Source organism: Castor canadensis, chromosome 18 (genome assembly GCF_047511655.1).
Source record: "Castor canadensis chromosome 18, mCasCan1.hap1v2, whole genome shotgun sequence".
NCBI lineage: Eukaryota > Metazoa > Chordata > Mammalia > Rodentia > Castoridae > Castor > Castor canadensis.
This window is the reverse complement of record NC_133403.1, coordinates 12,172,748-12,186,528: the sequence shown is the minus strand read 5'-3', so window position 1 is coordinate 12,186,528 and position 13,781 is coordinate 12,172,748. Positions and strand designations below refer to the sequence as shown.

At 43.2% G+C, this 13,781-nt stretch overlaps 1 long non-coding RNA gene across 1 annotated transcript; it reads left to right on the top strand.

Annotated features, from left to right (window-relative positions):
* Positions 1-2,713: 2,713 nt before the first annotated feature.
* LOC141418878 (uncharacterized) lies at positions 2,714-11,662 on the top strand. Its single transcript, XR_012443539.1, has 3 exons — positions 2,714-2,819; positions 8,472-8,547; positions 11,090-11,662. It is a non-coding gene; the product is annotated as an uncharacterized lncRNA (long non-coding RNA).
* Positions 11,663-13,781: the final 2,119 nt, after the last annotated feature.

Below are 13,781 nucleotides of genomic sequence, written 5' to 3'. Positions count from 1 at the left end.
TATACAATGTTTTATAATGGTATTATAAATTCGTATATAATAATACAAATGAAAACAAGGTGTGGTTGGGGTGGCTTACCCCTGTAATCCTAGCTCATCTCGATGGGGAGGATTGAGATTCAAGTTCAACACAGGCAAAAAGTTACAGAGATCCCCATCTCAGCCATAGGAGGATTACAGTGCAGGCCAGCCCTCAGCAAAAATGTGAGACCCTATCTGAAAATTAACTAAAGTAGAAAGGTCGGGGGCATGGCTCGAGTGGTAAAGCATCTGCCTAGCAAGCATAAGGCCCTGTAGTTCAAACCTCAGCACTGCCAAAAAAAAAAAAAAAAAGAAAAAGAAAAGAAAACAAGTAAAAATATTAGGAGTGTGTGTTCAAAACTTTTTGTTTCTTTCTTTTTTTTTTTTAAATAGGGTCTCATGAACTATTTGATGGGGTGGACTTCTAACCACAGTCCTCTTGATCTCTGCCTCCTGAGTAGGTAGGTAGGATTTTAGATGTGAGCCTATAATCCTTTCTGAGAAGGTTACCAACATGAGGTATTTGGAAGACCAGTCTGTTATACAGCAGGCATTCATATGGATTGTTATGAATAATTTCCATGTGACATAAATTAATGGGCGAGCATTATCTAGGAAGCCACATGTGTGGTTAACTTATTAAAAGTGAGACATTTTTGTGATGGTCCCAAAGTTCTTCCCCTTCCGCACTAGGGAATAACACTAGGCTTGCACGCACAGGGTTTTTGGACCCCTAACTTTCAGCACATATGTAAATTGCATGGAAAGTGAAGGCTGAGCTCTCCCCTTCCTCAGCAGAGGCTACTGCATTTCCTACAAGGCTGCATCTGTATCGTGGGTTTTTGTTGCTGCTTGTGAAAGTCATCAGGGTCACCTGTGCTGAACTCTGACAAGTGGAGCAGGAGAGGATCAGGAAGGGAGAGCTCTCACAATTTGCCTGATGACAGGAACTATATGAAGGACAGATTGCTGCTATGCAGGAACATGTGCCAGACACACTGTGTGGCCATTCATCTACTATTCACCACGGCTGCCCTGATACTGCACAGAATACGTCATCGGCAGTGGGTCCCACTGCTCCAGCTGAGCTGGACTTGGAGATGGCCACTGGGTTTTAGGTGCCTCTACAGCAGGATTTCATGGGCAGACGGTCTCCAACTTAGGGTGAGTCAGCTTATGATGTTTTGACTTTACCATGGTGTGAAAGCAATACATATTCAGTAGAACTGTATTTGGAGTATCTTTTTCCTGGCTAGAAATATGCAGAGTGACAGTCTCTGGTGATACTGGGCAGGAACCACCCCCTCCAACTATAGTGTGACCAAGGGCCACACTATAGTGTACTGTGAGGTTAAAATTGTGATGTTTGATAGGGTAGGTGTAGTAAGTGCTTTTTTTTTTCTTTTTGGACATGGTCTCACTATATAGCTCAGGCTGGTCTTGAACCCATAATCCTCGTGCCCCCAGCTCCTGAGTGCTGAGATTACAGAAATGCACCACTGTAACTGGAAAATATTCAATTTAACTATATTCTTAAGATACAGTGGAGTTATAGCCCACCAGGAAGTCCTGGAGCATCTGTAGTTCCTGTTTCACTGGCAGGAAGGTGACAGGGTTATTTTAGAAAGTAATTCATTTTGAAATAAGTTCAAATTTATAGAAAAGTCACAACAGCCACACAATGGACTCCCATATTCTTTTGCCATGAAGATACACTGCCCAGAAAATACTCCAGGAAAGATTCCCCTAAAAACAACATTCTGGGAACAGAGTATCAACATTGCTCCAACATTATAATCCAATTGGAGGACCCGCTTCAACTTTTGTTAATTGTCCTAACTGTTTTCCTCCACCCCAGTCTCTTTCCTCCTGTCTGGAACTTTCCTCAGATTTTCTCTCTTGGTCACATCGTTCACAGGTTCCCGAGCATAGATGACTCCATCTTGGGTCTGCCCAATGTCTCCTCCAGAACAGACCTAGGCCCTGCATCACTGGCAGGGACACACAGCTCTGTGCCCCCTCATCAGAGGGACATGAGGTCCACCTGCACCACAGCCGATGACAATTTGGTAACAAGGTCACATTTGTGCCTGACTCCTTTGCGCATTCCAGACTCATTTTCACATTGGACAGAGTAGACTTTTAGGAGGAGATGATGTGAGATGATGTCAATACCCTCTTCCTCATCCAATCTCCGTCCGCAAACATGGGGAGTCTTTGATTCTCTCTTGAACCGACTCTGCCATGATAGTACTTCACTGGATCCACTGATCACTGGATCACGAACCCTGCTTCCTCTGTGCAGTCAATGGAGCCCACAGCTTGGGAGAATATTGGTAAGTTCGAGGCCTTTTAAGTATGAGATTGGTCTGCAGCACTTCCCAGCACAGGCCAACCTCACTGGGCATGAAGGCTTTAGAGGGATGACAGGATTAAAGAACACACTTTTTTCCAATCATTGTGTCTGCAGTTAACCTGCATGAATGGGAAAGCCTGGGTTTTGGCTCAGCCTCCTGGTGCTGGGATCACAGGCATGTGCCTCCATGTCCTGTAGAGGTTGGGTTTAAAAGGATACCTTAATTAGCTCTTTCTAGATCTAATGACACAGCCAGTGTAAATAGGGTGGGTCCTTTGGATCATGTGACTGATGGGATCCTCAGCTGCATAAAAGGTAGAATGCATCAGAGCCCTGCTCTACCCAGACAGAGAAAGGAGCTCTGTATTTTGAGAGCAGCTTCTCTAAGAAGCTGGCAAGATGGCAAGGTGGCATCACTAGCTTCTCCATCTGTGTGGATCTGGTGAGTAAGGAAGAAAAATTTCCAAGCAGGGCCCACCCTCCTGGTTTTGTAACTGAATTTTCTTTTCTTTTTCTTTTCCTTCCTCTTTTTTCTTTTCTTTCCTTTCTCTTCCCTACTCTTCTCTTTTCTCCTACCTCCTCTCCCTTTCCCCTACTCTTCCTCCTCCTCCTTTTCCTGTTTCCCTTGTCCTTTTCCCCCTCCTCCTCCTCTTTCTCCTCTTCCTCCCTCTTCTTTCATTACTGGAGTTTGAACTCAGGGCCTCCACTTAAGCCATGTTCCCAGCCCTGTGACTGAATTTCTAAGGCAAGGATCGTAGTTTAATCTAACTGTAGACTCTAGGCTGTGCTAGGTTATTGTTGATGTGAATTTAAAATTTATAGCTAATGTTTCCATGGAATATTTCCTTTACCTTAAAATTCTGGATTTGATTTTTTTCTCAGTTATTCTAGCAAGGAAGAAAGCAATATAAAAATGAACAAATAATGAATATACAGTCGTCCTTCTTTATCCGTGTATTCCACATCCAAAAATTTGACCAAATTTGGGTTGAAAATATTTGGAAAAATTGTATTTGAACATGTACAGACTTCCCTAAAAAATGCAACATAACAAGTATTTACCTGCTGTTTACATTGCACTAAGTATTTTAAGTAATCTAAAGATGACTAAAAGTATATGGGAGGGGGTGTCTAGGTTTTATGTGAATGCTATGAAGTTTTCTGTAAGGGTCTTGGGTGCCCTCAGGGGTAGGGGAACTAATTTCCCATGAATAAAATACTGAAGGAGGACAGTAAAGTCAAATTAGATAAATAGCCCAATGACTGCCAGGTTCTATTCTAGATATAGGGAAGGTAGGGAGGCCAATTTAGGTTGGAGTTTAGAAGTACTGACACTGAAACTCTCCCTAAAGTGTGGCAGGAGAGTATTGAGGGGATGGCATGTAAATGGAGGATGATGTCAGTGCTGGGTAGAGATAATAAAGTAACAATGCTTAGTTGACTTTGTGTCTTTGAGTGGAGGTGTCAGGGAATCTCCCATGCCTGGTGGAGTCATTAGGGAGGGACAAGAAGGATGTATATGTATTGAACATATACATCTTTGTAGGTGCTTGTAACTATTTGAGGACAGATGACAGGTCAGAAATGGAATTTAGACAGGCATGTTGTCACTGCCATTTCAGAGATGATCATGGAAGCCTTGAAGTCATTGAAGAAACATGTGACATTGGTGGCCCATGTAGAAAGAGGAGAGGTGTGGGGAGAGGCTAGGATGGATTCCTGAGCTGTTGAAATACCATGACTGGGGAAGGAGGTTCTGCAGGAGGGACCAGAGCAGTCTGATGGCAACCACAAGACTGAGATGTCAGAGGAGCCTGGGAAGAGATGGTGCCTCGAGGTCTTGCTCCCGTTCTGCTTCATTTCCAAGTACAAGATGGAGACACTCTCACCATCTAATTTAAAAGAGATACTTTGTGACATTAGCAGTATTTATTTATGGAAGGATACAATCAGTAAGGCAGCAGAGAGTGAGACGTGAAAAACTGAAAACCAAATTCCCCTCTTCCAGATTCAGCAGGAAAGTGGAGAAAGACAAGGCAGAGGTTGGGGAGAAAATGGGTCCAGAGGAAGACCTGTCTGATGAAGGCAGAATCTCAGTGAGATTTAAATACAGAGGGGTGGCTGGAGAAGAAATAAAGGCTTCTGGTGAAGAAAATTCTCTACTATGTGGTTCCCAGGAGGGAAGTGGGTGCAGTTGGAGGAACTGGACTGGGCCAGAGTACAGATGAGGCCTCTGTTTTAATACAGAATTGGGAGTAAACAATGATGGTGGATTCTAAAATATTTATAGATTTTACAATAACGAGCTGAAGAATTTCCTCAACTTTGCTAATTCACCTGTATAGGAGGTGTGCTCTCTTTTGTGGGAAGCGAGGGCAGTGATGAGAATGTTTCAAGGTCAAAAGTTAGACTGTAGGTCAGCATTCGGGAGACTGAGGCAGGAGGGTCATGAGCTGAAGTCAGTCTGTACTACATAGAGAGATATCTCCAAAAAAAAAAGTCAACTTGTAGAGATCTGGAATGTTTGAGTCATGGAGTGTTAGGGTTTGGATACGAAGCCCCCCACCCTATACCCAAATGGCTCGTGTGTTGAAAGCTTGATTTTTGTCTGGCGGCACTACAGAGGTGATTGAATTATGAGGGCACGAATGGGTAATTCCATTGATGAGTTCATGCTGAATGGGCCATTAGGAGGTGGGGACCCATAGGAGGAAGTAAGTCACTGGGAGTATGCTTTTGAAGGGTATGTCTTATTCTGGTTCCTTTCTGTCTCTACTTCCTGATGACATGAATTCAGCAGCTTCTTTCGGGCATGCATCTCTGCTGCCATCATTCACTCATGACAAACCCTTAGCAATGGCACCAGCCAACCATGGACTGACACCTCTGAAACTGAGCCAACATGAAGTCTTCCTCCTGTAAATTATTTCTCCCTGCTGGGTGCAGCTAGATTACGTGCCTGTAATCCCAGCTACCTGGGAGGCAGAGAGCTGGAGATCAAGGTTCAAGAACAGCTTGGGGAAAAAAGTTATTGAGACGACCATATCAAACAATTAAATTGGGCATGGTGGCATATGTGATCCCAGCTATGAAGGAGGCCTACGTCGGATCGAGGTCCAGGCCAGTCTGGGCAAGAAAAATGCAAGACCTTAAGTTACTTTTTTAGGTAGAAAAATACTTAAAGTAAAAAGGGCCAGGGCTATGGCCCAAGTGGTAGAGCCACCTGTCTAGCAAGCTCAAGGCCCAGAGTTCAAACCACAGTACTGCAAAAACAAAATTTTGTTTCATGTATTTTGGCATAGTAACAAAGGACTGCCTAACACAGAGAGGAATTATTTAATTAATAAAATACAGTATGATGTTACTGATTTGAATTTTTGCTTTCCTCATTTTAGTCAGGCTTGCCAGGGGTCTGCCAATATTTATTTTTTCAAAGAACCAGCTTTTTGTTTCATTAATTCTTTGTATGTTTTTTTTGTTTATTTCCTTTTCATTGTTTTCAGTCCTTATTTTAATTATTTCTCCCCTTCTGCTTGTTTTGGGGTTTGCTTGTTCTTGTTTTTCTAGGAGTTTGAGCTGTAGTATTAGATCATTGATTTGAGATCTTTCTGACCTTTTAATATATGCACTCAAGGCTATAAACTTTCCTCTTAGGACAGCCTTTGTTTTGTCCCATAGGTTCTGGTAGCTCGTGTTTTCATTTTCATTAACTTCCAGGAAACTTTTAATTTCCTCTAGTATTTCATCAATGACCCATTGATCATTGAGCAATAAAAATGCTCACCATCTCTAGCCATAAAGGAAATGCAATTAAAACCGCACTAAGAGTCCACCTCACCCCTGTTAGAATAACCATCATTAAAAACACTAGGAACAACATGTGTTGGTGAGGATGTGGGGAAAAAGGAACCCTCTTACAATGCTGGTGGGAATGCAAGCTGGTGCAACCACTCTGGAAAAAAATTTAGAGGCTTCTTAAAAATCTAAACATAGATCTTCCATATGATCCAGCAATCCCACTCCTGGGGATATATCCAAAGGAATGCAAGACAGGTTACTCCAGAAGCACCTGCACAATCATGTTTATTGCAGTGCTATTCACAATAGCCAAGATACAGAAACAACCAAGATGCCCCACTACTGACAAATGGATCAAGAAAATGTGGTATTTATACACAATGGAATTTTACTCAGCCTTGAAGAAAAATGAAATCTTATCATTTGCAAGTTAATGGGATGGAACTGGAGAACATCATTCTGAGCGAGGTTAGCCAGGCACAGAAGACCAAAAATCGTATGTTCTCCCTCATATGTGGTCTTTAGACCTAGGGCAAATACAGCAATGTTGTAGGACTTAGGTTACATGACGAGGGGAGAACATATACGGGAAGTAGGGGGTTAGATAGAAAACCCAAAACATGAAAGCATTTGATGTCCCAACTCCAGAGGAACTAATGCAGAAACCTTAAAGTGACAGAGGCCAACACAAGAAGGGGATCAGGAACCAGTGAAAAGATCAGTTAGAGATGAATCAACCTGGGTTGTAACACATTTGTACATGAAAGGAATACTAGGAATCTCTCTGTATAGCTGTCCTTATCTCAACTAGTAAAAATGCTGGTTTCTTCTCTTCAACGGAACTGGAGAAAAGCACAGAACAGGTTCTGCCTGGAAGAGAGGGGGGAGGAGTTGAGAGGGTGGGGGCGGGGGAAGAAATGACCCAAGCATTGTATGCACATATGAATAATAAAATAATAAAAAAAATACAGTATGATGGCCAGATATGTTTGAGAACCACTGGGAGATTTGTGACTCTAACTAAGATTAGTATCTTAGAGTCACCTATGAAAAAGGGTGTGTGTGTGTGTGTGTGTGTGTGTGTGTGTGTGTGTGTGTGCATGAGTGTACATGTAGTCTCCTGGGATTGGAATAGTGATCAGATTTAATAAAAGGTCAAAGCATCTTGAGAATTGTCTTTATAACTATATGTTGAAATTCTTTATTTTGATTAAATTTGGCCAGTAACCATAGGTTGACCCAAATGTTTGGGGAATGAGGTCAGGACACTGGAGTTTTCCACGTGGCAGGAGAACCTGGGTGTAGAAGTCATCATTTCTACAAATTCCAAGAACTGGAGACTTTGACAGAAGGATGGAAGGTCTCTGGCCATTCATCCCAGGTGATGAATCCAAGGAAAGCCTAGATCAGCCCTGTCTCGTGCATAGGAGTTTGAGTTTGGGAGACAGGGATATCTAAGAGCAAATTCTAGTGATTTTATTCTATTATTAAGCTTTCTCTACCTTGAAGTATTTTGATGAGTGGCCAAATAAGTCACAAATGCCAGAGAATTATTGTATGAAATAAAAAGATGTGAATTTCTAACGCAGATCATGTGTCACACAGAACATTTCATTGCTAACAACATTTTAGGTAGAACTTTACAGTTGATTAACGCTTTCACATACAAAATTATAAAGGCAGTGTCGACTGCTGATTAACATAGGACAGAACTCAGCTACCACTTTTCTGAGATAGCTGGAGCAGCCAGCCAAGTTTCTCTCAAGCGTCTTCACTCTGTGTTTTATGAGTGGTGACCCCAGGGTACGTGGGACATGGCACCAGTGCCATTTCCTGGTGCTTTCCTATAAAGCAAGCCTGTGTAGACTGTCATGATCAGAGCCACCAAGACCTCCAACTCTGTTGACGAACCAATGCTAGTGCACCCAAATAAATACTTAAATCTGAGAAATCCCAGAGTAGTTTCCTTGGCCATGTAGACAAGAGTCCTTTGTGACATGAGTTGGGTTCTGTAAGTATTTGGCATCAGGAAGGAAATTAAACAATGACTTTGAACATGAAGAGTTTATTAACTTATTAAACTCCATGAGACCACTTCCTTATAAAGAAATTGGATATACTAATGTATCTTTTATGAGGAGCAGTAGCCAGGGCATTCTTGTTGTTTGTGACCAAGAGGTCTTTCTTCCCTCACATGGGGTGGTGGGTCACTCCCAAAAACCTATGGGACCGTGACCCACAGGCTTCAGAGTCATGGATGAGGCTTTGGTCTCACAGCTTCTTTTTCTTTCTTCAGATTTTCCTCTTTAGCATTCAGACTGTCTCTGAATGACAATGCTGAGGAAAACGGACAGTGCTGAGCTCTGGACAGTGTGAGTAGCGCTGAACTCCTCTGTGGGCCCAGGGGGCGTTCCAGGCTCTGACCCCAGTCTTGTGACTGCAGGAACTCACAGTGTCAAGCTTCAACACTGGCAAGTACAGCTCAGGTTCCACGAGGGCTGCCCCTGCAGAAAGTGGATGTGAGAGCTCCTTTTCTCTCCCTGACTGTGGACTTTGAAGAAGTGACCCTGATTCTGTGGCTGTAGGAAGTATGGGTATGGATTCCACAGGTGGGATCACCTCTTGAAGGCTCCACCCCTTCCTGATAGCACTGCCCCTGGTAATGAACCTTGGGGAGACTTTTCAAAAATTTGCTCATTCATTTCCTGCCTCATTAAAAAATTTTTTTTGACAGGATTGGGGTTTGAACTCAGGGCCTCACACTTGTAAAGCAGGCACTCTACCCCTTGAGCCACACTTCCAGTCCATTTTGTTCTGCTTATTTTAGAGATGGGGGTCTCTCAAAGTACTTGCCAGGGCTGGTCTTGAAGCACGATCCTCCCAATCTCAGCCTCCCAAGTAGCTAGGATTACAGGTATGTGCCTGTGGGGCCCAGAATTTTTGTCCTCGATTTTTTTTGTACGTAATGATGGGTTTCATTTTGACATTTTCACACATGTACATAGTGTACTTGGTTCATTTTCAGCATTTCCATTACCTTCTCTTGTGTCCTCTTCAGCTGGTTCCCTTTCTGTTCCCAAATAGTCTCCCCATCTACTTTCATGTCTTTAAAAAAAATCTAGATTCCACATAAGAGAGAAAACAACATCTTTGTTTTTCTCAGTCTGGCTTATTTCAATTAACATGATGATCTCCAGTTCCATCCATTTTCCTGCAAGTGACATAATTTCATTCTTCCATGTGACTGAATAAACCTCCTTTGAGTATACACACCATGTTTTGCTTACACTATCTGCTGATGGGGACCTAGGTTGACTTCACGGCTTTGCTACTGTGAATGGTGCTGCAATATAGATGGGTGTGTAGGTGTGTGTTATATGCTGAATTACATTCCTTTAGCTGGGAGACATTTTCTTTCTTTTTTTATTATTCATTTATTCACATGTGCGTACATTGTTTGGGGCATTTCTCCCCCCACCCCCACCCTCTCCCCCTACTCTGCCTCGCTTCCAGGCAGAACCTGTTCTGCCCTTATCTCTAATTTTGTTAAAGAGAAGACGTGAGCAATAATAAGAAAGACATAGCGTTTTTGCTAGTTGAGATAAGGATAGCTATGCAGAGAGATTCCTAGCGTTGCTTCCATGTACAAGGGTGTTACATCCCAAGTTGATTCATCTCTAACTGATCTTTACACTGGTTCCTGATCCCCTTCTTTTGTAGACCTCTGTCACTTTAAGGTTTCTGTATTAGTTCCTCTGGAGTGGGGACATCAAACTGAGAGACATTTTCAAAATGCCAAACTGTAGTTCAAATTGTTCAGGAGTGATAGCAGGGGTGTACAGTCATTCTGCTTTTTCCTTTTTGGAGAACCTCCATATACTGGTTTCCACAGTGGCTGGACTAATTTATGTTCCTACCACTAGTGTATAAGAGTTCCTTTTGGAGGAGACATTTTGTAACATTTTTATTAGCATATATTAGTTCTACAGTTTTTTGGGGGCAGTTCTGGGGTTTGAACTTGGGGCCTCAACTCTTGCCAGGCTGGTGCTCTACCATTTGAGCCACCCTGCTAGCCCTTTTTGGTGATGTTTCTTTTCGAGATAGGGTCTCATGAACTACTTCTCCTGGCTCGCTTTGAACAGCGATCCTCCTAATCTCTGCCTCCTGAGTAGCTAGGATTATAGGCATGAGCCACTGTCACCTGGATCTATGAGGGGTTTCATTATGACATTTCCATATATGCTTACAATGTACCTTGGTTAGGTTCATCCTTACCATCATTCTCCCTTACCCCTCTCCTGCCTACTTAAAGTGATTTTGACAGGTTTCATTATTCTATTTTCATACAAGTATTTAAAGTACAATGACCACATACACACTCCTCACTCTCTCTATTCACCGTCCCCTGGCACTAGTACCCAGTCCTTAAGGGGACTTCTTTTATATTTCTGTCCTTCACTTTTTAAGTGTATATTTATTGTTCAAAGGGAGTTTCAGCATGGTATTTCACCTGTAAATATATTATACCTTAATCATACTTGCTAGGAGCTCTACCACTTGAGCTATTCCACCAGCCCTCTTTTGTGTTGAGAATTTTTTTAATTTTTAATAAGTTTTTTCAAGATAGATTCTTGGGAACTATTTGCCCTGGCTGGCTTTGAACCTCAATCCTCCTTATCTCTGCCTCCTGAGTAGCTTGGATTACAGGCATGAGCCACTGGTGCCCAGAATGGGGTCATTGGGTATTTAGAGTGCGCACAACTTTGTCAAGCTAGCCCACAGAAACAACTGGCTGGACCTTGATGGGTCTGATACACAGAGCTGGCTGTTCCCAGTGCTGTCATTCGTGACCAGTTCCTGGGGACATTGTGGGAAGTGATCCAGGCTGAAGCACAGTGTCCACCATGTTTCTAGAAATCACTGACCTTGAAGGATGTGATCGTGGACTTCACCAAGGAGGAGTGGGCTGTGGAGGAGGAAGAAGCTGTGCAGAGATGAGATCCTGGAGAATGTCAGTCACCTGCTGTGCATAGGTGAGTCTGTGGACACTCAGTCACTTTATCAAACTGCTCCCTCAACTCCACTTCCCTTCTCCCCTGGGTCACACACACTCAGATGGCACTGTGCCCACCTGAAGGGAATTTGCTTGTTTACTTGTTTATATCAACTTTGTTATCCCACAAACACGTAGATTTCCTGACCACAAGTTTCTGTTCTCTTTATACTCTGTGTTTAATCCAGAAGAGTGCCAGATACTCAATAAATATTAAGTGGAGGAATAAACATATTAAGCAATTGCTAAGCAACTATCCTGCTCTGAAAACCATGGTGGAGTGTTTTCTTTTTCTAACTGTTTTATAAGATGTGTTCCTTATACAGGGGAAGATTCCTAGTGATAATACCGATTACACTCATATTTTACATATTTACATTGTCCCCATCATCTCTCTCCTTCAACTCCCTCCCCACCCCACTTAAAAGCAATTGCAAGAGGTTTCTTTGTTCTATTTCTTCTAGATATATGAAGTCCATCAACCATATACCGTCATCTTAATCTCCTTCATTCACTGTCCCCTTCCCATTAGTACCCCCCTCCACACTGTATCTATTTTACAGCCCTATCTTTCATTATTAATATTTAAATTGATGTCTCAATGTATGCCCACTGTGAGGAGAGGCCGGCAAGATGGCAGATTGTTGTTATCCCATGGTGGAGTTTGATAGCACCATAGGAAGCAGAGTAGAAACTGTTCTTCAAAAATAGAACTCAAGCTTATGTCTGTTGGTTGTTTTGAGTATAAGGTTCCAACCACTTGGGAAACCACACTTTGCACGCCATGGAAACAAATAAATTTTGAGGTCTGTGACCTTGGGCTCGATGTCTAAGCACAGGGAAGGTGATGTCCTGCCTAGGTGAAGGAGCCTCTGTTCCATGTGCTCTTCTGTGCTCTGACCTTCACCGTCACCTTGGTCCTCCACCCAGACTTGAAGAGCACGCACAGAGATCAGCACAGAACTCAAAATCCATAGACCTTTCTTTTTCAGAAACAGGTGCTGAGCTCCATAAATCAGATGTGATTTCCCACTTGGAGTCAGGAGAGACGTAGAGGGAAGGAAGAGGGTTTCCCAGAGTCGTGAGTCCAAGTGAGCTTCAGGTTCTTGTGAGTCCATGTGAAGAGATGCTGGTGAGCGAGAGAACAGGGCCATGAGAGTGTCAACCACAATTTCCTTGAGTGAATGATTTTTATTTTCTGGTTTTGGTGTTTCTGGGAATAGAACCCAGGGCCTCACGCATGTTAGGCAAGCATTCTACCACCTGAGCCGTGTCCCCAGCCCTTTTGTGTTGTTTCTGAAATAGGGTCTTGGTACCTTTGTCCCTAGACTTGCAACTCTCCTGCCTCTGCCTCCTGAGTAGCTGGGATTACAAGTGTGTACCACCACACTGGCTAACGAATGCTTTTTCTTTTTTCCTTCTTTTTCCTTCCCTTCCCTTTTCTTTTCTTTTCTTTTTTTTTCCTTTTCCTGTTGGGAGCCGACAGACGTATCAAATAAGCTGTGTGTTTGAGTTTGGCACAGCCCCAAACCTCAGAGGGGAGAAAGCAGTTATGCCCAATAAATTGCATGCTTGAATTGGCACAGCCTCAGCTGCAGAAGTGGGCAAGATGCAGTACAGCTGTTTTTTCCTTTAATGTTTACGTTCCGAGAGAGGCTGTCACAGGTTCCTCCTGTTCCCCAGGATGACAGTGTCATGCCCCTCCCCCCAGAAATGCCTCTCCACTCGTGTTTCCACTGTATATAATAAACGCACTGGACGTGGAGGTGGTTGGTATGTCTCCATCCAAGCACCCAGCCTACCTGGCCCCAGCTTTATGCATGTTAGATTTTCTGTCTGTTTTCTTTTCTGCATCTCCCATCACCCCCAGTTAGGTTTCTAGGACAAGCTCGAGCAGTGCACAAGATTTTCCATCAGGGAACTTTTCCTTTTCTCTATCAGAGACCTCACAAGAGGAAGCAGTCCTGTTTCTAGTCAATGAGGGATAGCCTTTAGCCAGAGCAGTCACCTTTACAAACACCAGACAACTCACAAAGTAGAATCCTGTGTCTTTAAGTAATGAGGTGGGTACAACCAGAAATTTTCCAATTTTAAACCATCAGAGAAAGGCACATGGAGAGACCCCGGATAGCTCTGTAATCACAGTGGAAGAACCTTCACTGGGGCTGAAGTCCAAGCAGGTGCACATTAACTCAGAGCAGTGGTCACCCCTGAAGCATGGCAGGGACCTGGCCATGCTTCCCTGGGAGGAGGAAGCCTCTTGGATCCACTAGACACTCTGTGCTGTAGAAGAAATTGGGTGAAGTATTCGTGTCAGTTCCATGGGCAATATTTGTAGGGCAGAGGATCCCCACTGAACCACACCCTCTCAGGGTGAGGAAGGAAGTCTACAGATAGCCTTTCCCTAGTGAACACACAAGTCCTTACACTGGGGAGACACAGTTCCAAAGGAACAGCTGCACCTGGCATTCACATCAGAAAATACTGGAAAAGTCCTCCTAAGAAAAGTTTTCACACACAATTGAGATAAGATTCAGACTTTCTCAAATGACT